The sequence below is a fragment of the Ceratina calcarata genome, unplaced genomic scaffold (genome assembly GCF_001652005.2).
Source record: "Ceratina calcarata isolate Rehan_Ccalc_2016 unplaced genomic scaffold, ASM165200v1 scaffold12, whole genome shotgun sequence".
Lineage (NCBI taxonomy): Eukaryota > Metazoa > Arthropoda > Insecta > Hymenoptera > Apidae > Ceratina > Ceratina calcarata.
In genome coordinates this window covers 471,358-490,138 of record NW_017132978.1, presented here as the reverse complement: position 1 = coordinate 490,138, position 18,781 = coordinate 471,358, and the positions used below count along the sequence as shown (strand labels likewise).

Sequence of the window (18,781 nt, the reverse complement as noted above, 5' to 3'; positions counted from 1 at the left end):
TATATACATACCTAACCTACTGGAATCCAATCTATTCTATATATTTTTTATATATAAATATTTATAGAAAATTATTACATGTAATATAAATATCCTATACGTATATATGTATAAAAGTATGTACGTGATGACGTTAATTTAACAATTCATTTTTATCGTCCGATATTTCAAGCATTTATTTCTTATCGTATATATAATTCACCAGCGAAAGATTACAGTATTTATGTCCCGGCGAGAGAAATCGATTCCCGTGAATGCGGAACCTGGAGCAAAGTTTACGTTCCCAAGAAGAAGAAACTTTGGTGTAATCATTGATTCATTCTCCTATTTATTGCAGGAAGCTGGTCAACTTTGCAGCTGGCAGTGAATTCGAGGCACGTTGGATCGAACGGACGACGGAGCTGTTCGTCGTGACGTTCGACTGAAGAGAGGTATAAATACGTGCGTACAAATACGATTAAGGGAGCTGGCGTGTCGAAGAACGCGCCGCGCAGACCTGACAGAAGCACCTTACTCCGACGCAGGGGACCGATCGTGCAACTGTTGGGTCTACGACGTGGGTCCTGCCACAGGGGTGCTCCCATTGTAATTTGAAGTCTTGGCGAGGGTGGCGACGAGGGCCAGACGTCTCCGCGTTCAACCCTCGAACAATGCGAGGGATGCGAATGGTTAGCGTAATTCGCCAGTGTCGAAATTCGCCGGTGCAGTCTCCAGACGTTTCACCCCTCGTGAATGCGTCACCACCGTTACAAAGCGTTTCCCCCTTTGACTCTCATCTCGCCGACCTTACGCGCAATAATTACTGATGTTTAATAAATAGTGTAAATAAATGTTTGTAATTAGTACTGTAATGGAAACGAAGATAAAAGATCGGAATGAGTAAAGTTTTAACGCCTGGGGTGAAGCTCGGTCGGCGACGCTTCCGGCTATTGTAATTCGAAATCCTTCAACCGGAACTCAGCGTTTCGCATTAACTGTCAAGCCTTAGGGCTGAGTGGTCGCAGTAATTTCGTTCCGCCGGAATTTGTGGCCGTCGCCACCACGAGACACTCGCGCACAATGCCCGGTAAGTTCCCGAGGAATTCGCGTTATCCGCGAGACAGACATCCCACGGCTACGAAAGCGAACTTCCCGATTCCGGTAATTATACATCGCATCGAGGCTCCCTCCGCCGGCCGAACTTCCTCCGCCGAGCGCAACGTTTCTGATATCGCGTGCCATTGTTTCGTATCTGGAATCGATGAAATATCGAGTTCGACGCGTGTAACTCGGCCCGAGACCGGGGTAATCGCGGCCATTTATCGATAACCCGAGCGGTAATTACGGTGAAATCGGGACGTAAGTAGTCGGCAGCGTCGCCGCCTACGTAATTTTGTTTGGTCGCAGCTGTGGAAACACTCACGGAAACGATCGCGGCGGAGTTAATTAAAAGTCAACACGACAGGGGCCGGTGAAAAAGTTCGACTGTTCCTAGAACGCGACACGGGACAGATAAGATCCGGACGTAATTTCATCATTGCTTTAAGACGCTGTTTGTGCCGAGACTTTGTCGACTCCATTAACGACCGTAGATTTCAGTTGACCGTAGGAGCGTAACCGACGTAATTGAAACGCGTTAGCCGAACGGCAAACATGGCAGTGGATAAAAATTCACGAAGCCCTCGTCCCGACGAATTTCGAGCGGCGAATGGATTTCCGATTTCGCGGAAATTTACAGCTCGATAATCGGGAAGCGTGCCAAGACGGCGGCCGGAGTGAAAGGAAAACATTTGGTTTACGCCAGCGACGCATCACGGATGAAAGCTGTTTTTTTTTCCTTGTTCTATTCCGCGGCTCCCTCGAACTCTCGGGAAGAAACAACTACGAAACGACGACGAACTTGCAGGGCGGTTTTTCCTCGGGGTCGGTTAGCTGAACTTTCGCAGGGTGTGATACAGCCCCGGGCACACGATCAGAAACGCCGCGCGCCTCCGAGCTTTTCCTCCCTTATTCACCCGAAAATGGTCGATAGTGTGCCTCCTCCTGCAGGGGCTTCTGGATTCGGGGAACGAGCGCGTTTACTCTCGTTAAGATGAGTGCCGTGGGGTGATTTACCCTCTTTACTCTGCCGCGACACTCGGCCCGAGTCCTCCCGTGGGAGAGCCGGGGAAGAAGGCGCCGGGAAACGGAGAGTAAAACGAATCGTTCGCCTTACAAGATCCTCTTATCCTCGGCAGCGACGCGAGGAGAGATTGAAAAGTTCTTCTCGCCGTTCATCCGGTCGCTTTTTTCCTCCACCGTTACCATAAAAATTCGCCGGCTCGATCCGATTGATCACCGAGCTCGTCGCACTTTAATCGCATTAGATACCTAGCCTCGAGCTTAGCGCCGAGTCGACGGGGACCCATAAACCAAACGTTTTATTTATCTCTACGAAATTCTCATCGCGACGGTAATAACGACACGAATCCCGGCAAAGACAAAAGCGGAGGACCATTAAATACATCGACAGCCCGGCCGGAGACGGTGGAAATACACAATGGACAGGCGGGAATTTTATGTAAAGAGTGGTTTAACGAATGGCATTGTTATCGTTTCGAGATGAAAAATTATGGAGCCCCTCGAAACGAAAAGCGGGAGGTGAGAGGCGGTGGTCGGTCGGTCTCTGGGCCGTGGGACACGGACGGAGGCGAGACAAGAACCGAGCACCTGCACCGAGTAAATCAATAGCTCCTTCGCAAAGTACGAAGAAAAAGGTGTCTGAATACGTAGGTACTCGGCGGGTTCTTTCCGCGGCCGGTTGTTCCACCGGCGTCGATTCAACGCGACTTTAATAAACCGTCGATCTCTGGAATCCTTGAATTCATATTTTTTTCCCACGATTTTATCTGATACCGGCGCTCTCGTCCACGCGCTTGTTTACACGCTTGAAATCGCGAAACAGAATCAACCAGCGCGGTTTAATAATGTTTATTCCCGCTCTTATTTCACCGTTTTATTCGCCGTTTTTCTCAGCCAACGCCACATATTAATAACGTTATCTTTTTACCGTTTCGAACGTTCACTCGAATATTTCTAGGGTGCGTTAATAAATTGTTGATGTTACAGGATACTTTTTATGTGGGAAACTTTCGCGTATCTGTATCTAGTAAAATACATATTTTTGCCGGGTGAGAAACGGCACAGATATCGTATCATCGATTGTCCTGAGAATAATTCGCCGAAACCAGGTTCATTTAGCAAAATGTAGAATACCTCTGGAATAACGTGCGGAGTGGATGAATAATTCTGGCGGCTCGTCGCGGAGAAACGACGGAGGATATTTCAGAACGTGATTCGGGAGTAATTTCTAACGTGGGTCGTATACGCCGCGGTACAAAAGTGTTCCGAATGAAAAAGCGCGATAGGTTGCTGGGGCAACGTCGCTGTCATTTGTACCTGTTGAGGCAATCGTGTACACCAACCGTTCCCGAAGACCCCGCCTACGATTCCCGGCCGTTTCTACCGACTTAAACTTCGACTTTGACGTCGACTTTATGCCCCGCTGTCGAGGGATCTATCCGTCCGCTTCTGGAATTCAAACGACCCCGCTTATTTCCCGGTAGTATCGCGGAAACCGAATGTGGATCGCGACATTTTTTACTCCAACAACAGAGATCGTGGAGGACGAATGAAAATTGGATGTGAACCGAGTATCGCTCGTTTGCTGTTTCTGGGAACCGTGTCTTTGTGCTGTTTTTTCGCGATCGGTTCGCGACGAAATAATAGAAATTGATGACAATGGTCGAGCGGTCAAAGGAGAGACAAATCGTATCGCTTCGATGGGTACAACGCCGGCGGCGAGCGCGTTAAAAGCAGAGACACCGCGAGTCGAGCCGGGGTAGAAGGCACCGAGGAGATGAATGGAAGGAATAAATAAGAGGACGGTCCGATGCGAAGGGTGGAACGAGAGAAAAAAGAAGAGGCACGGCCGTGGAGGGATGATAAAGGGTGGAGAGGAGAAGAGTCTCACGGGCTCCTCGTCAAAAAAGATGAAGTCACCGTGGTTTTGGGGCGGCACAGAGAAGCGGGGTGGGTGAGTTCTTTAAGGTAGGGGGCATGCGCGGCGTCCGGGGGTGCAGGACGCCATCAGGGGGTTAGTCGCTTGCCAACAACACGACGCGTCGCTCGCGCATCGTGATCGCTCGACTCCCGCTTCATACCCGCGCGTAACGGCGTCCTCTCCATTTCTGCTTCGCTTTCGCGTCGGTTCCGCTCGGCCCGGCTCGGCACCGACTTCGCGCGCTCACCGAGTCGCGCGTTACGAACGCGCACGGACGGGACAGCCAGCCGCGGGATTCCGCGCGCCGTCGAACACGAAACAACCGCTCGAACAAACTTTCCGTCTCGTACGGACGCCGGAGACAAAAGTTTCGAATCGATAATCGAAGGTGCTTCTCTTCCTCCCTTTCGCGGCGTTTTCGCGCGCGGAAGACAGATAGTTTATCGGTGATGCCGCTCCGAGGGACGGAACTTTCTCCGGCGGTATTATGTCGAGATTAGGACCCGGGGGACTTCCGGAAACGATATCGGTCACAGACTGCGGGAACTCGGCCCTCCTCGCACCGGTGCTTATGCGGGAAGCGCGGGCCGCCGTCGCGGGGACCTCGGCGATCCTTTCGCGCGGTGCGCGAATCGAAGTGATCGAACGAGAGTGCGAGTGAACCGCGAGGTGCTCGCCAATCGACCTCCGATCGGAATTCTAACGTGACGCAACAGTGCAGTGATAAGTGGACCGGAAATCGCAACGCGAGGCTGCTGCAACGTGTGACTGCAGTGAGCGACGCGAAAAAGTGCGCGTAACTTCGATCACCCTCCTTCGAGACTGCACCTCGTTCGCCTTTTGGATGTTACGCGTCTGTGTCGCAGACCGAGCGACCAAGGTACGTTACAGCCCTTCGTCGACGGAAATCGTCGATACCCGCGCCTGATTTAATTACACTTATAATTAATAAATCACCAATTGCAGTTCCCGTCGACGCTATAATTTGCAAACCAAGTCTAGATTGATTCCATGAATTGAAACGCGCCGGTATTACTCGAGTGTTAATTACTCGGTGGGCTGACAGGCATTAATCCGGCGGCGAGAAACCTTATCTAGACGGTATTTAAATTGTATCTCGATACGAGCAATTTACCGTGAGAGTTATATACGTGCCGTACGGTTCTACACGCGTCACGATTGTTTTAAACCGTGTATAACGGGAATACTTATGCGCATGGTTGTTAGCTCGTGCAAATACGTAATACAGACGTACATCGAAACTAATTACAGAAGTTCGTTTCTCATTTAACAATGAAATTATAATAGCGGAACGGACGCGTGTATAGCCTTGAAATGTGCACGTATACGAGCATTGCGTGCATCGGACCAAGTTACGTCTCGAATTGAATTTCGAAATTTTACCGTGTAGAGTAAAACGTAACGCGATTCTACTGAAAACTTCACGTGATTTTTCGCGCTGAATAAACGATCTCTTTTTCATAATCAGTTTTTACAAACAAAGTAAAGAACCGACGTTCCTAAGAGAATAATCGAGTGGCGAGAAGTGTATAATCGTTGTTCGTTTCGCGTCGCACGACAGGGCTCGTTGACGTTGATATTCAAATTAGCGGGCACATCGCGTGCCTCATTTTTCGCCGAGATTAAACAAGCGACGTTGAACGGTACTTAATGTTCGATTTAATTGAAATCGCGGGTAGATATCGGAAGACGTTGCGCTTTTCGCGACGATCGATCTTGTCCCGGTGGAGACGATAAATACTGTAATCACGAGTTCGCCACGGAACGGGCACTCGTTTGGAATTTCGTGCACAGCCACGTATCGTTGCCGCGATGCGTGACGGGAGAACCGTAGAAAGGCGAGTGGCTTCCCGAAGTTTGCCTGCAGTTCCGAGCTCGGCTGTCGTGCGACAAGAAACGCGAAAAGCTACGTAGTCGGAGTTTTGAATATTACAGACACCGTGCCTGGTCGATTCGACGTCGACCCGGCGATTTATCTTCATTCCCGAAACGTAATTTCGCCAATTGGTTCCCATCGATCGGCCCGAAGCCGGAGTTATTCCGAAATACGGGACGTTTCGACGCCGGACGTCCGAGAATTACACAGCGTAACAAAAGTTCCCACGGACGATGTCAAAACGCGGAATTATGGCACTGACCGAGCCATGAAATGTTGCTGCGATTTGAACAAATATTTCAATAAATAAAGATGAATTCGTTGCTTCATAATTACGCGTATCAGCTACGGTAAAACCGTTCTTGGAACCTCGTAATTCATCGATCTGAAAAATTTTCGCAGTTGGGAAACCGTGGATAACGGCCGGTACCCAATTACGGCGTTAATTAAATGCAGAAATCACTCGGACCTTTAATAACTGCTAATCCGGCATTATTAACCGAAAGCCGACGATAATCGTTCGACGGGGGATCGCGCAACAACGGGCGAAATTGAATTAATATAATGCGTGGTAAGTGGCTCGGGGAAAGCGGCTCCGTGAGCGCCAGGGCGGAAAGGAAACGCGGAGAGACGGCAGAGAACGCGACATCTAATCATTCCGGGCGTGATTCCGAAAGAGCATAATGGGCCGATGGATAATTAATTACTTCGATTGCGATTAAGGGAGAGTGTCGCGCGGATTGCCCTGGTCGGAGTCCCGACCGCTCTCTGCATTTGGTCACTTTGTTAATTGCCGTTCCATTTATCCGCGGTTTCATCGAGGTTTCGGGAGAGAGGGGAAAAATCTACCTATCTTGATAAATAATTGTGCGTAGTAATTTCGACGATGCAGAGGAGCGCAATTGCACGCTTTATGAACAGATAAATTGTTTACATGAACCATCGTACAAAACTGTATCGTTTTTTTTTTTAACTTTTCAACGTTTGTCAACGAAGGTACGAGAAACGCTGCAGAAATAAAAATGAACAACCCTTTGTTGTTATTAAAGAGTTAATTCACGAAGTAATATTCGATAAATTAACAAAAATATTGCATATTAAACGACCGGGGGAGGACTGCTCACCGTGAAAGAGCTTATTCCTTCAAATAATTGTTTCTTTCGCCTCCTTTGTTCCAAGCCGTTTGTAAAAGTGAGGTACCGTAAGGGGGACAATGCTTTTCATTTTCTTCCCGGTTTTTCTACTCTCGCGGACGTGACTCGCAGGTGTCGACCGTCGTAAAAAAAATTCGATTTCATCCCCGAACGTTGACGCTGGCTGGCCAATAATGAAACTTCTGTTCGGAACGGTCTCTTCTTTTATCTTAGGAAAATACCATCGGTCTAATGGAGAACGGTACGGCGGCGGTGGCAGGAAATTTTTCTAACTCCTCTCAGTTTTTATACAGACGTCGCAGAGAAACTGCCGTCGGACGGCGTTTCGTTTTACTATTTTCCTTCGCGCGTATCATGGAATATGTCTGATAGCCGACCGTATTTCATCCGGTCTCGCGGAATATTCGGCCGGCTGTAATCGGGTGCGTCGCGTCGCTTTTCTAATAACGTATCTACGTGGCACGACGGTATCCACGCTCGTATTCGCACGGGTAAAAGACCACGAAGTCCGGATCGCGGATAAAAATTGTCTTCTATTAATAGTGATAGCGTATAGATATACACCGGAGAAATCCCCGGTAATGGAAAAGTACGGAGGCACGGTAGCTAAATCCTCCGATAATATCGCGCCGTCCCGACGCTTCGATTCGGATTCCGAATTGGGTCATAGATGGTAGAGGATACATGGCTGATATCACTTACCGGAGAGTATTTGAATATACATACAAATTCAAATCAATTAAGCTACAATAATATACGAGAAGCGGCGGGGCATTAACAACGAGAGTACGTTTTGCGCCAGTCGACTCGTCGACTGAAACGCGATACCATTTACGTAACTATTGTCGATGGCTCGCTATAAAGTCGTCGACATTTTATGAAATGACGACGAATCGAGAAGACAATTTTCACGGTACTAGATGTTGGAATCCTGGAGTATTTAAAAATCGCAACTATTCCACTCTTGGCACGTGGAAATAACGCGCGATCGCCGGGAAAACAGATAAAAAATTATAGCCCCTCGGGAATGATCCGAACGGCCGTTCTGCAAATTTAATTCGCGGAACGAGTCCGATGCAGCAGTAATTTATTAAACCATTCACTCCGGGACGCATTGATTTCGCGCGAACTAGTCTGCCGCTCATTGTATTACGTCCAGCGCTACTTTAGCAATAACGTGTTTATTATAAATATGATCGTTAGCCGCGTGCCACGGTATATAACTGCGTCGAACGGCAATTAGTGCAAGTGCAACGTATAGCGATTTGTCGCGTTTAACCGTATAATACCGTTGCTCCATTTCCCGAATAAATTACTTCCTACCGGTTTAGATAAGCTTCCCGATTGCCGGACGCGTGCACAGAGTCGTAAATTTCTTCGGGAAAAATACGCGTTCTGTCCTATTAGCTTGATGCATATGAAATGCGTGCGCTTCTTCAAACAGACAGGATGGATGCATTATTTGTAGCCATCTTAACAGTTTCCATAGCACAGAACAAGTGTATTTATTTGCATAATTCTTCGCAACATATTTGAAATACATACGTATAAAACTTGGGTCACGCTTTTGTGATAATTAGTGGTTTCCTTGCCAGTCATCCGCTAAACACTATTATTAGAGAATATTACGTAGGAATAATTTATCGCGCGAGCCCGGACAATTAAATAACATGGTTACCACAGTGTTCCATAGCGGGAGCGGAAACTGTGCAGCGATCTTGTCCAGAGTGGTACGAGTGGGAAGAAACAGGTTGAAGAAATGAATGGTCACGATGGGACAAAGGAGCGGACTCGACGGCAAACGGGGAAGAAGAAGGTCTAAATAAAGCGGTGAAAAAGGCGAAAGCAGCGGACGCGAGGCAAAAAGGAAGTAGGAATTCCTAGGGGAGGACGAGGGGTGGGGGATAAAACCCGGAGGGAGATCACGGAAGGTAAAAAGTGTTAACGAATGAACGAGGAGGAGCGCTTGAACGTTCTACGTTTACCCAGGGCGTTTAATTCAATGGGTCGGGAATAAATAATGTATCTTTGATAAAGACGGACGGTCGACCGGTGCAACTGGCCCGTATGTTCTTGGCCTCCGGGCCAAAGAACCTTAATTATTCAAAGACAAGAGCAATGCCGTCGGGCGACATGGCCGCCGCTATTACCTCTATTCCGTCCATCTCCCACGCTCTTTCGTTCCTTGCCCCAGCCTCGGTCAGTTATTTCATTTCGAGAATGGAAACCGTAACTCTGCTCCTGTGTATTAGCTGTAATCTTACCCGTTAAATAGGGCTTTACGCAGGGATTCATCGCATTAACGCCGGCCGTCGAAATCTCTACCGGCTCAGTAAAATCGTTCTGAATCATCGAAAAAGTGCGCTGAATCTATTTCGCGACGTATTCATATTTACGGTCGGCTCGTAGAATACGAAATAGGAAGTCGCTTGAAAAAAAAAGATGGAAATTTATTCGCGACCGGAAAGCATTTCGTGGCCTTAGAATTCCTCTCATGTGCCGCGGCAATGAAACTGGGTCATTAAAGAAAAGGGAACGTATCGAAACTGTGACGTTCTCCTAGCGTCCTAAGGTTTACGAATTTCATGGCATCGATACCGACCGGAATAACAGGTTCAGAGTAACGAAGAAGGAAGCGTGAAAAGTGGGGAGGATTTATCGCGGCCGGACGTCCGGAATCCCGGCGCGGGAAATAAAAGAACTCGGGGAGAACGAATTCGTGGGGTATGTACAAACGCGTGACACCCGACCGCGGTTTAATTGCGAACGGTCGCCGCGTAGAACTGAACGTGTATCTTTGCCTCGTCGGCGACATAAAATATTGAAAATTATTCCGCACGTCCGAGGTGGCTGCAATTACTTTATGACTCGGCTCCGCTTCTAAACCGCTCGTTAAAAAGTGCCGTAAACTAAAACGGCAACTTCTCACCGGTCGACGTCGATTCGAAATTGAATTTTTTAGTCGGCCTCCCGCCCGATTGTTCGACTTTTCCGCGACGCGACGCGCATAAAGAGCTGTTACTTTTAACGAGAACCTTTGTCCCCCACTTAATTTTCGTCGACGTGGAACAAAAGACTTTCCCGCCGCCGCGGCGTTGACGTCATCGGTAAATCCATTTCCAAGTCTGATCCATTATAATTACGGCCGGGTGCCTGGGACCGAATCCCATCGATTCGTCGTCCCTTCGATCCGTCCCGCGAGGCGCGCGCGGTCTTCGCGGGGACGCCAATGGAAAAAGGAAAGTGTCGGCCGAACAAAAAGTCACCGGTGATAAAACGTCGGGGAAAATGATGCTCGAGCCCGGGCGTAGGCGAAGTGTGCCGCGAGCACGGGCGGGCCGGGGGGTAGTAACACTTTTCTCGATGCATCGACGCGATTCTCTTTCCCCCGAACAAAGCGGCAACCTTAACCCGAATTGCAGTCTGAAACTCTCCATTTATTCGTACTCTTGCCAGCCTCGCGTCGGGAACTTAAGCCGCGAACCACTTCGCCATCGACACAATCCACCCTTCAAATGCAACATCGAAGACACTCAAAAGCGTTCCTCGCGATTCCACCTCCGGCCTTGTAACGCGGTTGTTACATCGGATCTGGCGATCGTTCATCGAGCCGGGAGACCACGCGAGAGCCGGGGAATGAATGCAGGTAGCATCCGGAAGAGTGGGCCGGCGGTACACGATGACCATTATCGTCCGGGCGAAAGAGCGAAGCAGGAAGAGGCCAACCTTTGCATACGGCCGGGCCGACTCACCGGCCAGCCGGTAGAAACGTATTACCGCTATTTTACATGCGAAAGTTATTACCTGAAATTGTCGGAAAATTACACGGACCTCGGTCCCACTCGGTATCCTTTGTCCTTAGTTGAATTTTAACCGCCGCGGTGAATCGTTCCCTTTAAATCTAGAGTAAACCGGCATTTGTCATAATATCTGTTGGCCAACTGTCCGCGAGAAATAAAGACGTATCCCGTGGTAATGGTCGTATTTCGCGGACCGGACGATTTTATTGCGTCCGAGTTTTTGATTGATCGAACGAGGAAACCAGATACGTTCAATTTTCATAAAAATTCAGATCGCGCCGGTTCGCGCGCGTTTAAAACGAAATCAGAAAACATTGCCGGCATCGTGTCGAGTTACAGCTGGCAATATTAAAAATAGAAATCAAACGATACCAATACGATTGTTTTTTGTTTTTTAAATAAAATCATATAGAATTACGAGGAAGCTCGTCGACGAATAATAGTTCTCGATGCGCGAGAGTGTTGGGCCAGAATGGAACGATTCGGATCGCGATTTTTCCTGCAGCGAAGGCGAGGAGACGACCTCCTGAGAGAAACCAGCTGGCGTGACGAATATCGCGTTCGACTGGTAATTACCAGCTCGAGGGTATACCGTGAGTAATCAAACGGTCAGACGTTGCCGTTCCCAGCGGGAAAGTAACCCTTCGTGCCACCCTGCGCCCCACACACACGCGCGCGGCACACGTACGCTACGCGCTCCCTCGTCTTGAAACCGGCGAGAAGACTTATCGGATCCGGCTAAATATATATCAGGCTTATGTCTTTCAGTATCCGGGAAACCTCATCGAAAGTGACTTTATTCGACGTCGACTGGCCGTTCGTTCTCCTTTCGATAGGCCAACGGAAGCCGCGAAATATGACAGGAATTACGCGGCGATCGAATCTGTCCGGCAGACTCTTTAGGGAAACGAGCCGCGATAACTATGTACATGCGTTACGAGAAGACAGGCGTCCATTATTGTCTCGATTGATCCGATCAATCGTTCGCAACGTGTTGCGTTATAGGCCGGAGCTATGAGACAATTACCGTGTGTAACTGCATACTATTCACGGATAAGTGGCTTCCACGCTGTACATAGCTAGTCGTCTTTTTAACCCCTTCCTCTGAACGATTCACTCTCGCTCGTCGTAACTGTAACCGCTTAATTAGTACGTAGTACTTTCATCGATTTCCATTCGGATCTGATGACCTATGCTGTTGATTAGTCAATTTATGCAGTCCTGATTACCGTTGTTTGCTATTTTACAGAAGTATCAATTACCATTGGGGCAATTCATGGGCTAGATTTCGACTATCTTGTTACAAATCAACGGTTCCTGTTTCCAGTTAATGATCATTTATCTCCGCTGAGTTTTGCACATTTTTAAAAGTATTTCATTGTTCAATTATTACAATGTGTACCTTTCTGCAAATACATCAATGCTGCAGTCCATTTATGACTATACAAAATTTAATTAACGATTTGCAAACGTTAAATGTATTTTCCTGAATAATATATAATCTCTACCTCCGCTAATTAATATTGGCTATAAAATCTCACGCGTTTCCCCAGCGTAATTTAATTATTATATGCGTTCATATTTCTTTAATTTGATGTATTTACAATGTTTGCATTGTACACACATATTATATGGATACTCATCCAGCATTTTTGAGAGAAGATCGTTTCCTCAGATCGTTCAATTTTGCCACGGCTTATGTTCGATCGATGGTTTATGCTATTCGTTTCAGCTGCGTCGATACAAATACGTCCAGTTTAAACTGACCGTAGCGGGTAACCGCGTTGCAAGATCAATACGAAACTTGAACTCGCAAGCATATTTCGTTGGCGGCGCGCGAGTAACGTCGCAGAGGATCAGGTGAAAGCCGACGTAGTTCGGATGTATCGATAAACACTGGATTTCCAAATAATTCTGTCTCAAACGGATCGACGAAACTAAAACCGATACCCCAGAATCCCGAAACTTCACCTCTTTTTTAACTTCCTTGCGGTTTAATACAGAATACGATTCTGTAGGAATTTTCTTGGAATCGCGTTCGAACTTGCAAGAGAAGTTTGATAATTAAAAATGAGCACGGCAACGGTTCCTTTAGTAATTCTCATCTGTAACATCCCCGGGCCTCGGGTTTCCTGCGCGTTTTAAATTTCCCAGGCTCGTCTGTTTTAGTTAGCCGGACGCGAGAAAATTTGATCGTATTATAAATTCGCGCCGGTCGTAATTAACGAAAGATGTAAACTCGAAGGCGGATATTTTCTTGGCTAATTTGTCCGCGATGCTTCCGCCGTTCCGAGCTCCCGAGCTTCGCCTGCTTTGCATCGAAGTCGGGTTCACTCGGCGCGTTACAGAAAGGGGAAATTGCAAGCACGGAGAATCTCTAATTCGCGCGCCTTCTCAATACTGTAAAATCCCCACACTTTTGATCTTCACGATTCCCTTTGGACACGCGATGGCCTGTGTTCAAGCGAACAATTCAGTTCCCAGAAATCTTCGCCGGGTATTCATTTCGCATCGTGCAACGCCTTATTGTCGACCGTTCGCTTTTTAATTAACATCGGTATAATTTCCTCTACCGAATTACCGAGTAATTTCTGTAGAGCCTTTTATTCTTGCGTCATTTTACTTTTGCTGCAATTATTAAATATTTGGTTGGAGAATCAAAAGTCTGTGCTCGACATTAACGATTATCCCAAGTCTCAGATGTGAAAAATGTATCGAGAAGTCATGTAACTGACGTGGCATCCTGAGGAATCGTATGCACGCTGCTCGCATTAGCAAAGTCATTATATATTGTCAGAGGATTAAGTGCTTGATTGAGGTAACAGAGTCGTGATCGACGCGGGCTATCGAGATCGGTGGAACGCGCACGATCGTGGAATTAATGAAAATTTGTGCGCTCGGCTGGTTAAACGCGGACACCGGGCGGTAAGCCGATCGGCTTTGGCCGGCTTACGCCTGGTCGGAACGAATAAAAAATGAAAATTAGCATTTTCCATGGCGCGGGACACGGGCAGGGATCGGTATATCGGGGGGGTTTAAAGTGTCCGATGAGTCAGCGACGCCCCTATGGATTCCTTTCAGAAAACCCGCGGGTGAATGTAAATATAACCACATAAATCCGCACCAGCCTCGATTTAACTTGTTGACCGTTCGCTATATTTTTTACGCCTGTTAATTCTGATGCATATTCATTGCTTTATGAATTGCGAGCATTCGAGTTTTATACTAAATATGCATTAATGAATCTCCGGCCATCTTGTAATTGTAAGATACGTACATACATACATATATACACACAGTTTGTAAATTTAAGTATGCGTATATTCAGAATTGATGATAATTTTGTGCAAATTTATTCGCAGCATGTTGATACTTTGCCCCGGATACTCTGACGATTTCATCATAAACTGTTGATTGAACTTATTTTAATTCGAAACGAAATACTCTGCTCGTGTAACGGGAAATAAATACAGAGTACATCCGAATAGTGTACGTGTACAAATAATATTGATGGAATATCTCTTTTTGCTTTAATATATTTTTCCAATTGCGTCCACGGAATCAGCGATAGATCCGTGAAAAACAGGAACCCCGATTCTTCCGTGACGTAACAATCTCTATACGGATTTGCGGTACGATTTTGCGAACCGGCGATAAAAACGACATCGATCGAGGGATCGTAAATCCGGGAGTTAAGGCGGGGGATCAGATTACGCGGAGTTACGTCCGCGGCTACCGAGACCAGAGAATAAAACATGCAAGATGAGATCCTGTGTACTTAGGGGATGATCCGCGGGCGCATCTGTCGCGCTCATAAGGGATTCCCTGTCGTGACTCCCGAGGGACGGACGGACCGACCGACCCCGCATCATCGAACTGCGGTTAGTCACGCGTGTCAAATTGAGCAAACCCTGAACAGATTACGTGCCTATTGCCGCGGCAGTCGTTTCGCCAGGCGAACGATCGGTTCGATACAACAGATGCGTCGACTAATTTCGATGTCCCCTACTTTTTTTATCGTTCCTCGTTTTACGAGCCCGGGCGCGGCGTGTCTTTAATGGGGCATTAAAAGAATTTCGCGAGGGTCGACCTTCTGCCGCGTCAGCATCGCGAATTGCCTTTATTGCGTTATGAACGAGATCGTCAAGACAGTATGTTTCTTTCCCTCGATAGCCTAACGGCGTTATTCTACGTTCAGATTGCAAAACGAAAGTATAATACGTATATTTCCCGAGCGTTCAACAAAATACGTAATACGCGTTTAGCAGCTTTATCCGCGTTTGTGTTTCACCGGTGAATAAGTATGCGGCGACGGCGGCATGTAGGAAACGGGGAAATTGCTCGACAAACCGGGCCAGATGCGAACGATAAAGTTTATTCTCCGTGACGGAGATGCGGGCCGCATTGTTTTCACCGTGAAAGTAGCACTGTACTTCAGTTTCAAGTTTAATCAGGGAGTACAGTAAGAAGAAAAAGATTTCATAAATTCCCGCCATTCTTACCGGTGCACTCTACCCCGAATCTTGCTCCGGACTCCAGCCAGAGAGTATTGTGTCAAATTTGTATTGTTAGAAAGACGAAAAGAAAGATGTAGCAGGTTATTGTCGTATAATAGCGTTATTAGTTGACGACGTAATTTCGTTGTTACTACCGTCGCAGCTTAACGTGGACATTAAAACGAAAACTCATCAGGCGAAAGGTCTCGCTCGTCTCTGTTTCTTGGAACGTTACTGAATTCATAGAGGGAATGCATAAAATTTGGAGAATGGTGCACGATCTTAAATATCCATGACTCGTATCCTATTCCCTTTCCCACCTTTTGATCTTTTAAACCGAGTAATGCAATAGTTTTAGCAAGTTGTATGTACCTAAAAAAGCCAGGCTGAAATTATTCGGGAGAATCGGTGTTATTGTTGTATAATGTTGACTCATACTTTATTTGAAATGAAATGAATAGAAAATAGAAGATAGTAAATCTGTATGTAAGGAAAGTATTATTTCCTTAACTGTTCTATTTTATTTATTTATTAGCATTTAGAATGTCATACGAGATTCATTTAGCTATACATTAGAATATACAAAATATTTAATATTTATTTATAGATAAGACTGTATATATTGTAAATAGTTAGTAAATAAGAGAACATAATTGGAATAAATATCTTTAATTACAGAGAAACATATTCTTGCTTATTCTGAAATTCCTCAACAATATTAATTGTCTTATATGTATCTAACTTAAATACCAAGTCTCGTTGGTATACGACATTATGGGAAACGGCTTTTTTCAATCCTGACTACGTACTCGGAATTTCTAGCTGATTTGCGTCACCGTTGAAGACGACGATGGGACTTGGGCAAGTAGAATCGATGATCCGAACTAGTTTCAATTTATCCGGGTTATCGGTGTTTCCTCCGGTGATCCGTGAAGCAATTTCTGCGATAGCGCGGATACATCCGCCCGCGAGTACGTCGATTCTTTTGATTTACCGACCGCGCCGAGATTGCCTGGCAAAAGTTTGCGTACGCTGCGCTTTGATTAATAGAGAATACGGTTGGAAAATGTGCCGTAAGAACGATGACGAAGTTCCAACAGGATGGTGTATCTCCATTGGATCGGCTAGTGAGAAATTCGATAATAAATGTCGAACAGTCAACGGGATCCAACCTCGTCGACGACGCTTTCATACTGACATCTAAGTTAGCGTTGCTGGGGGCTTCGATGCTCCAGCGAATCTGTCGGAAATTTTCTCTTGTATTACTCGTTATCTTTCAACGATTGGAACGATGAAAATTTCAGTCGGAATTAATACGTTATTACGTATAATATTCGACGTAAGGACAAGTCTTTGACGTACACGCATGGAACGGTGCACAATGGGAAATAATGAAACCGCAACGTAATGGAACAGTCCTTTATTGGCACGGTCTATTTGATGAATATAATAAAGCGCGAGTACCTTTGACGTAAAACGTATCACAATTGCAATCAAACGTAGATTGAAGGTGCAGTCGAATGCAGAGTCGTCAAACGAAATAGGTGGATCGCGAAACGCTCGGAAGCGGAGTATCACTGATTTGAAAAATTATGGTGTAGTCAATTACGTGAACGTTGATCACCCGTGAAACGGTATCTGCGATTTCGAATCGTATAATGGGTAATAGAGGTCTGTTAATGCGATTCAATAAAGATAGTAATCGACCAAATGGAAGTACGGATATTCCCGAAAATGTTTTAACCGACTGCGCCGGGAGTACGGCTCCGATTTAGCGGAACGGACGCCCGTGAAAGAGATACTTGGCCGCAATCTTTGTTCCTTTTTTTCCCCTCGTTTCATTTTGTGGAGCGTAAAACATACGTACACGCGTACGTCCCGTCGCGAACAGAGCGATATTAACTTTTCACAGGGTGTTAGTGGCCGGCGTGGTTTAAAATGGCTAAACTCATTTCGGGATAAAAATGTAAATGTTTTTCTATACGGTTTTAGTATAAAATATTCGCAGAGTCAAGGAGCTTAGGGGAATGTAGATGAGCCGCGCGGCCGAGTCTTTTTATGGAATATCCTTTTGTTGCCAGCCCGGGTAAACCGGGAGATGAAAGAACAATGATGCGGGAGTGGAGTGAACCGAAATATGAAATTTTTCCAAAGATTTCGCTCGCGTTTCTTTCAAACTTTTCGTACGTGCCACGTCGTTACCTTTACTCTTGCAAAAGAGGAGAGTATCGAGCCTGGTACTTCACTTAATCAAACTCCCACGTCGTATAAATAAGAAACAATATTTTTCAATAATTTCACGATTTTTATTTTTAATAAGATATGGCAAAACAGGAGCGAAACTGAGAAATACAGTCTGACTTGTTTTAATGTTAACAACGTATCGAGAAAAAGAGTGGAGTGTCTCGAATATTTTAGATTTAATATTGCTTTCATATGAAAATACATAAACACGTTGAAAAAGATATATGCCTATTTATATGCTCGGCATTGTAGGTCTCCGGGTCTCGAGTTTATTCGTCGAGTACAAAATATGCCCCGCGGAGCGAAATGCAAACACGGTGCCCGCGTTTATCATTTGTCTTCCATCGGCTCGTAACAGAATCAATCCATCGCAAATGAGGTGTTCGACGTTTATGTAAAGCCAGCGCAGATTTGTACCGATAAATTAATCGAATCCTATGCGCAACGCTATCAATTTATTATACAACGTTCGCTCATAAAGTGTAACCTCCGTAAATTGTATAGAAACTGTGAAATCTCTCGTTAAGGAAGCGAGATTAACTAAGCGTTTTGTCGCTAGCCAATTAAAGGGTAATTAGACTACGAGAGATTTAATTGTAACCGTTTGCCATAATTAGACGGGTATTCATTAATCAAGTGATCGAACGCGTTGAATCATCGGATCAAGGATTAACGCGAAAGGACTCCGCGCTTCGACTAATCCGTGCGCCGGGTTTGATTTCACCTGCTCCACGGAGATCTCGCGAGACACGCGGCAGCTCGGAATCCAGCCTCCATCCCCGTGGCTTATGCCGTGACAAATGGCAAGGTTTCCAGATAACGGCAAGAAGATCCTCCAAGTTTCGTATCTCACCGACGATCGATCGGTTTCAATTCGAATCCTTGATACGTGAGATCCTCTGTTTCTCCGGCCCCCGTCCCGGCAAATGGAATTCGAATTTCCGTGCATCCATCCGCGGTACATGCGCGCGCGGGTATCGAGAAGATTGATACGTCCGACGAAATGTATCTAAAACGTTCATGTGCCGTCGGCGAACGACGGAGCCACGGACGTACAATCTCATTTTTTTTCCATTCTCCCTTAAGGATCTATTTGTATTTTAGAAAAACGCATTTCTTATGATTAAAAAGAAATTAGACGTCGGAAAAACAAAGCTAATAATACATAG

The 18,781-nt window shown here is 46.2% G+C and overlaps 1 protein-coding gene and 1 long non-coding RNA gene across 3 annotated transcripts in view; both read left to right on the top strand.

The window, feature by feature from the left end:
• LOC108625870 (uncharacterized) overlaps window positions 1-4,026 on the top strand; it is a 127,820-nt gene extending 123,794 nt beyond the window's left edge. The window contains exons 4-5 of one of the 2 annotated variants that reach the window (XR_003389333.1): window positions 338-431; window positions 525-4,026. This is a non-coding gene — a long non-coding RNA (uncharacterized LOC108625870). Of the gene's footprint in view, window positions 1-337; window positions 442-524 lie in introns of both variants that reach the window. The other variant, XR_003389334.1, reaches the window with a different exon arrangement.
• Window positions 4,027-4,124: 98 nt separating this feature from the next.
• The window catches only part of LOC108625906 (protein borderless), a 47,927-nt gene continuing 33,270 nt past the window's right edge, over window positions 4,125-18,781 (top strand). Inside the window, exon 1 of the mRNA XM_018026251.2 lies at window positions 4,125-4,901. The gene's annotated coding sequence lies outside the window, so the exon portion shown is untranslated. The remainder of the gene's footprint in view (window positions 4,902-18,781) is intronic.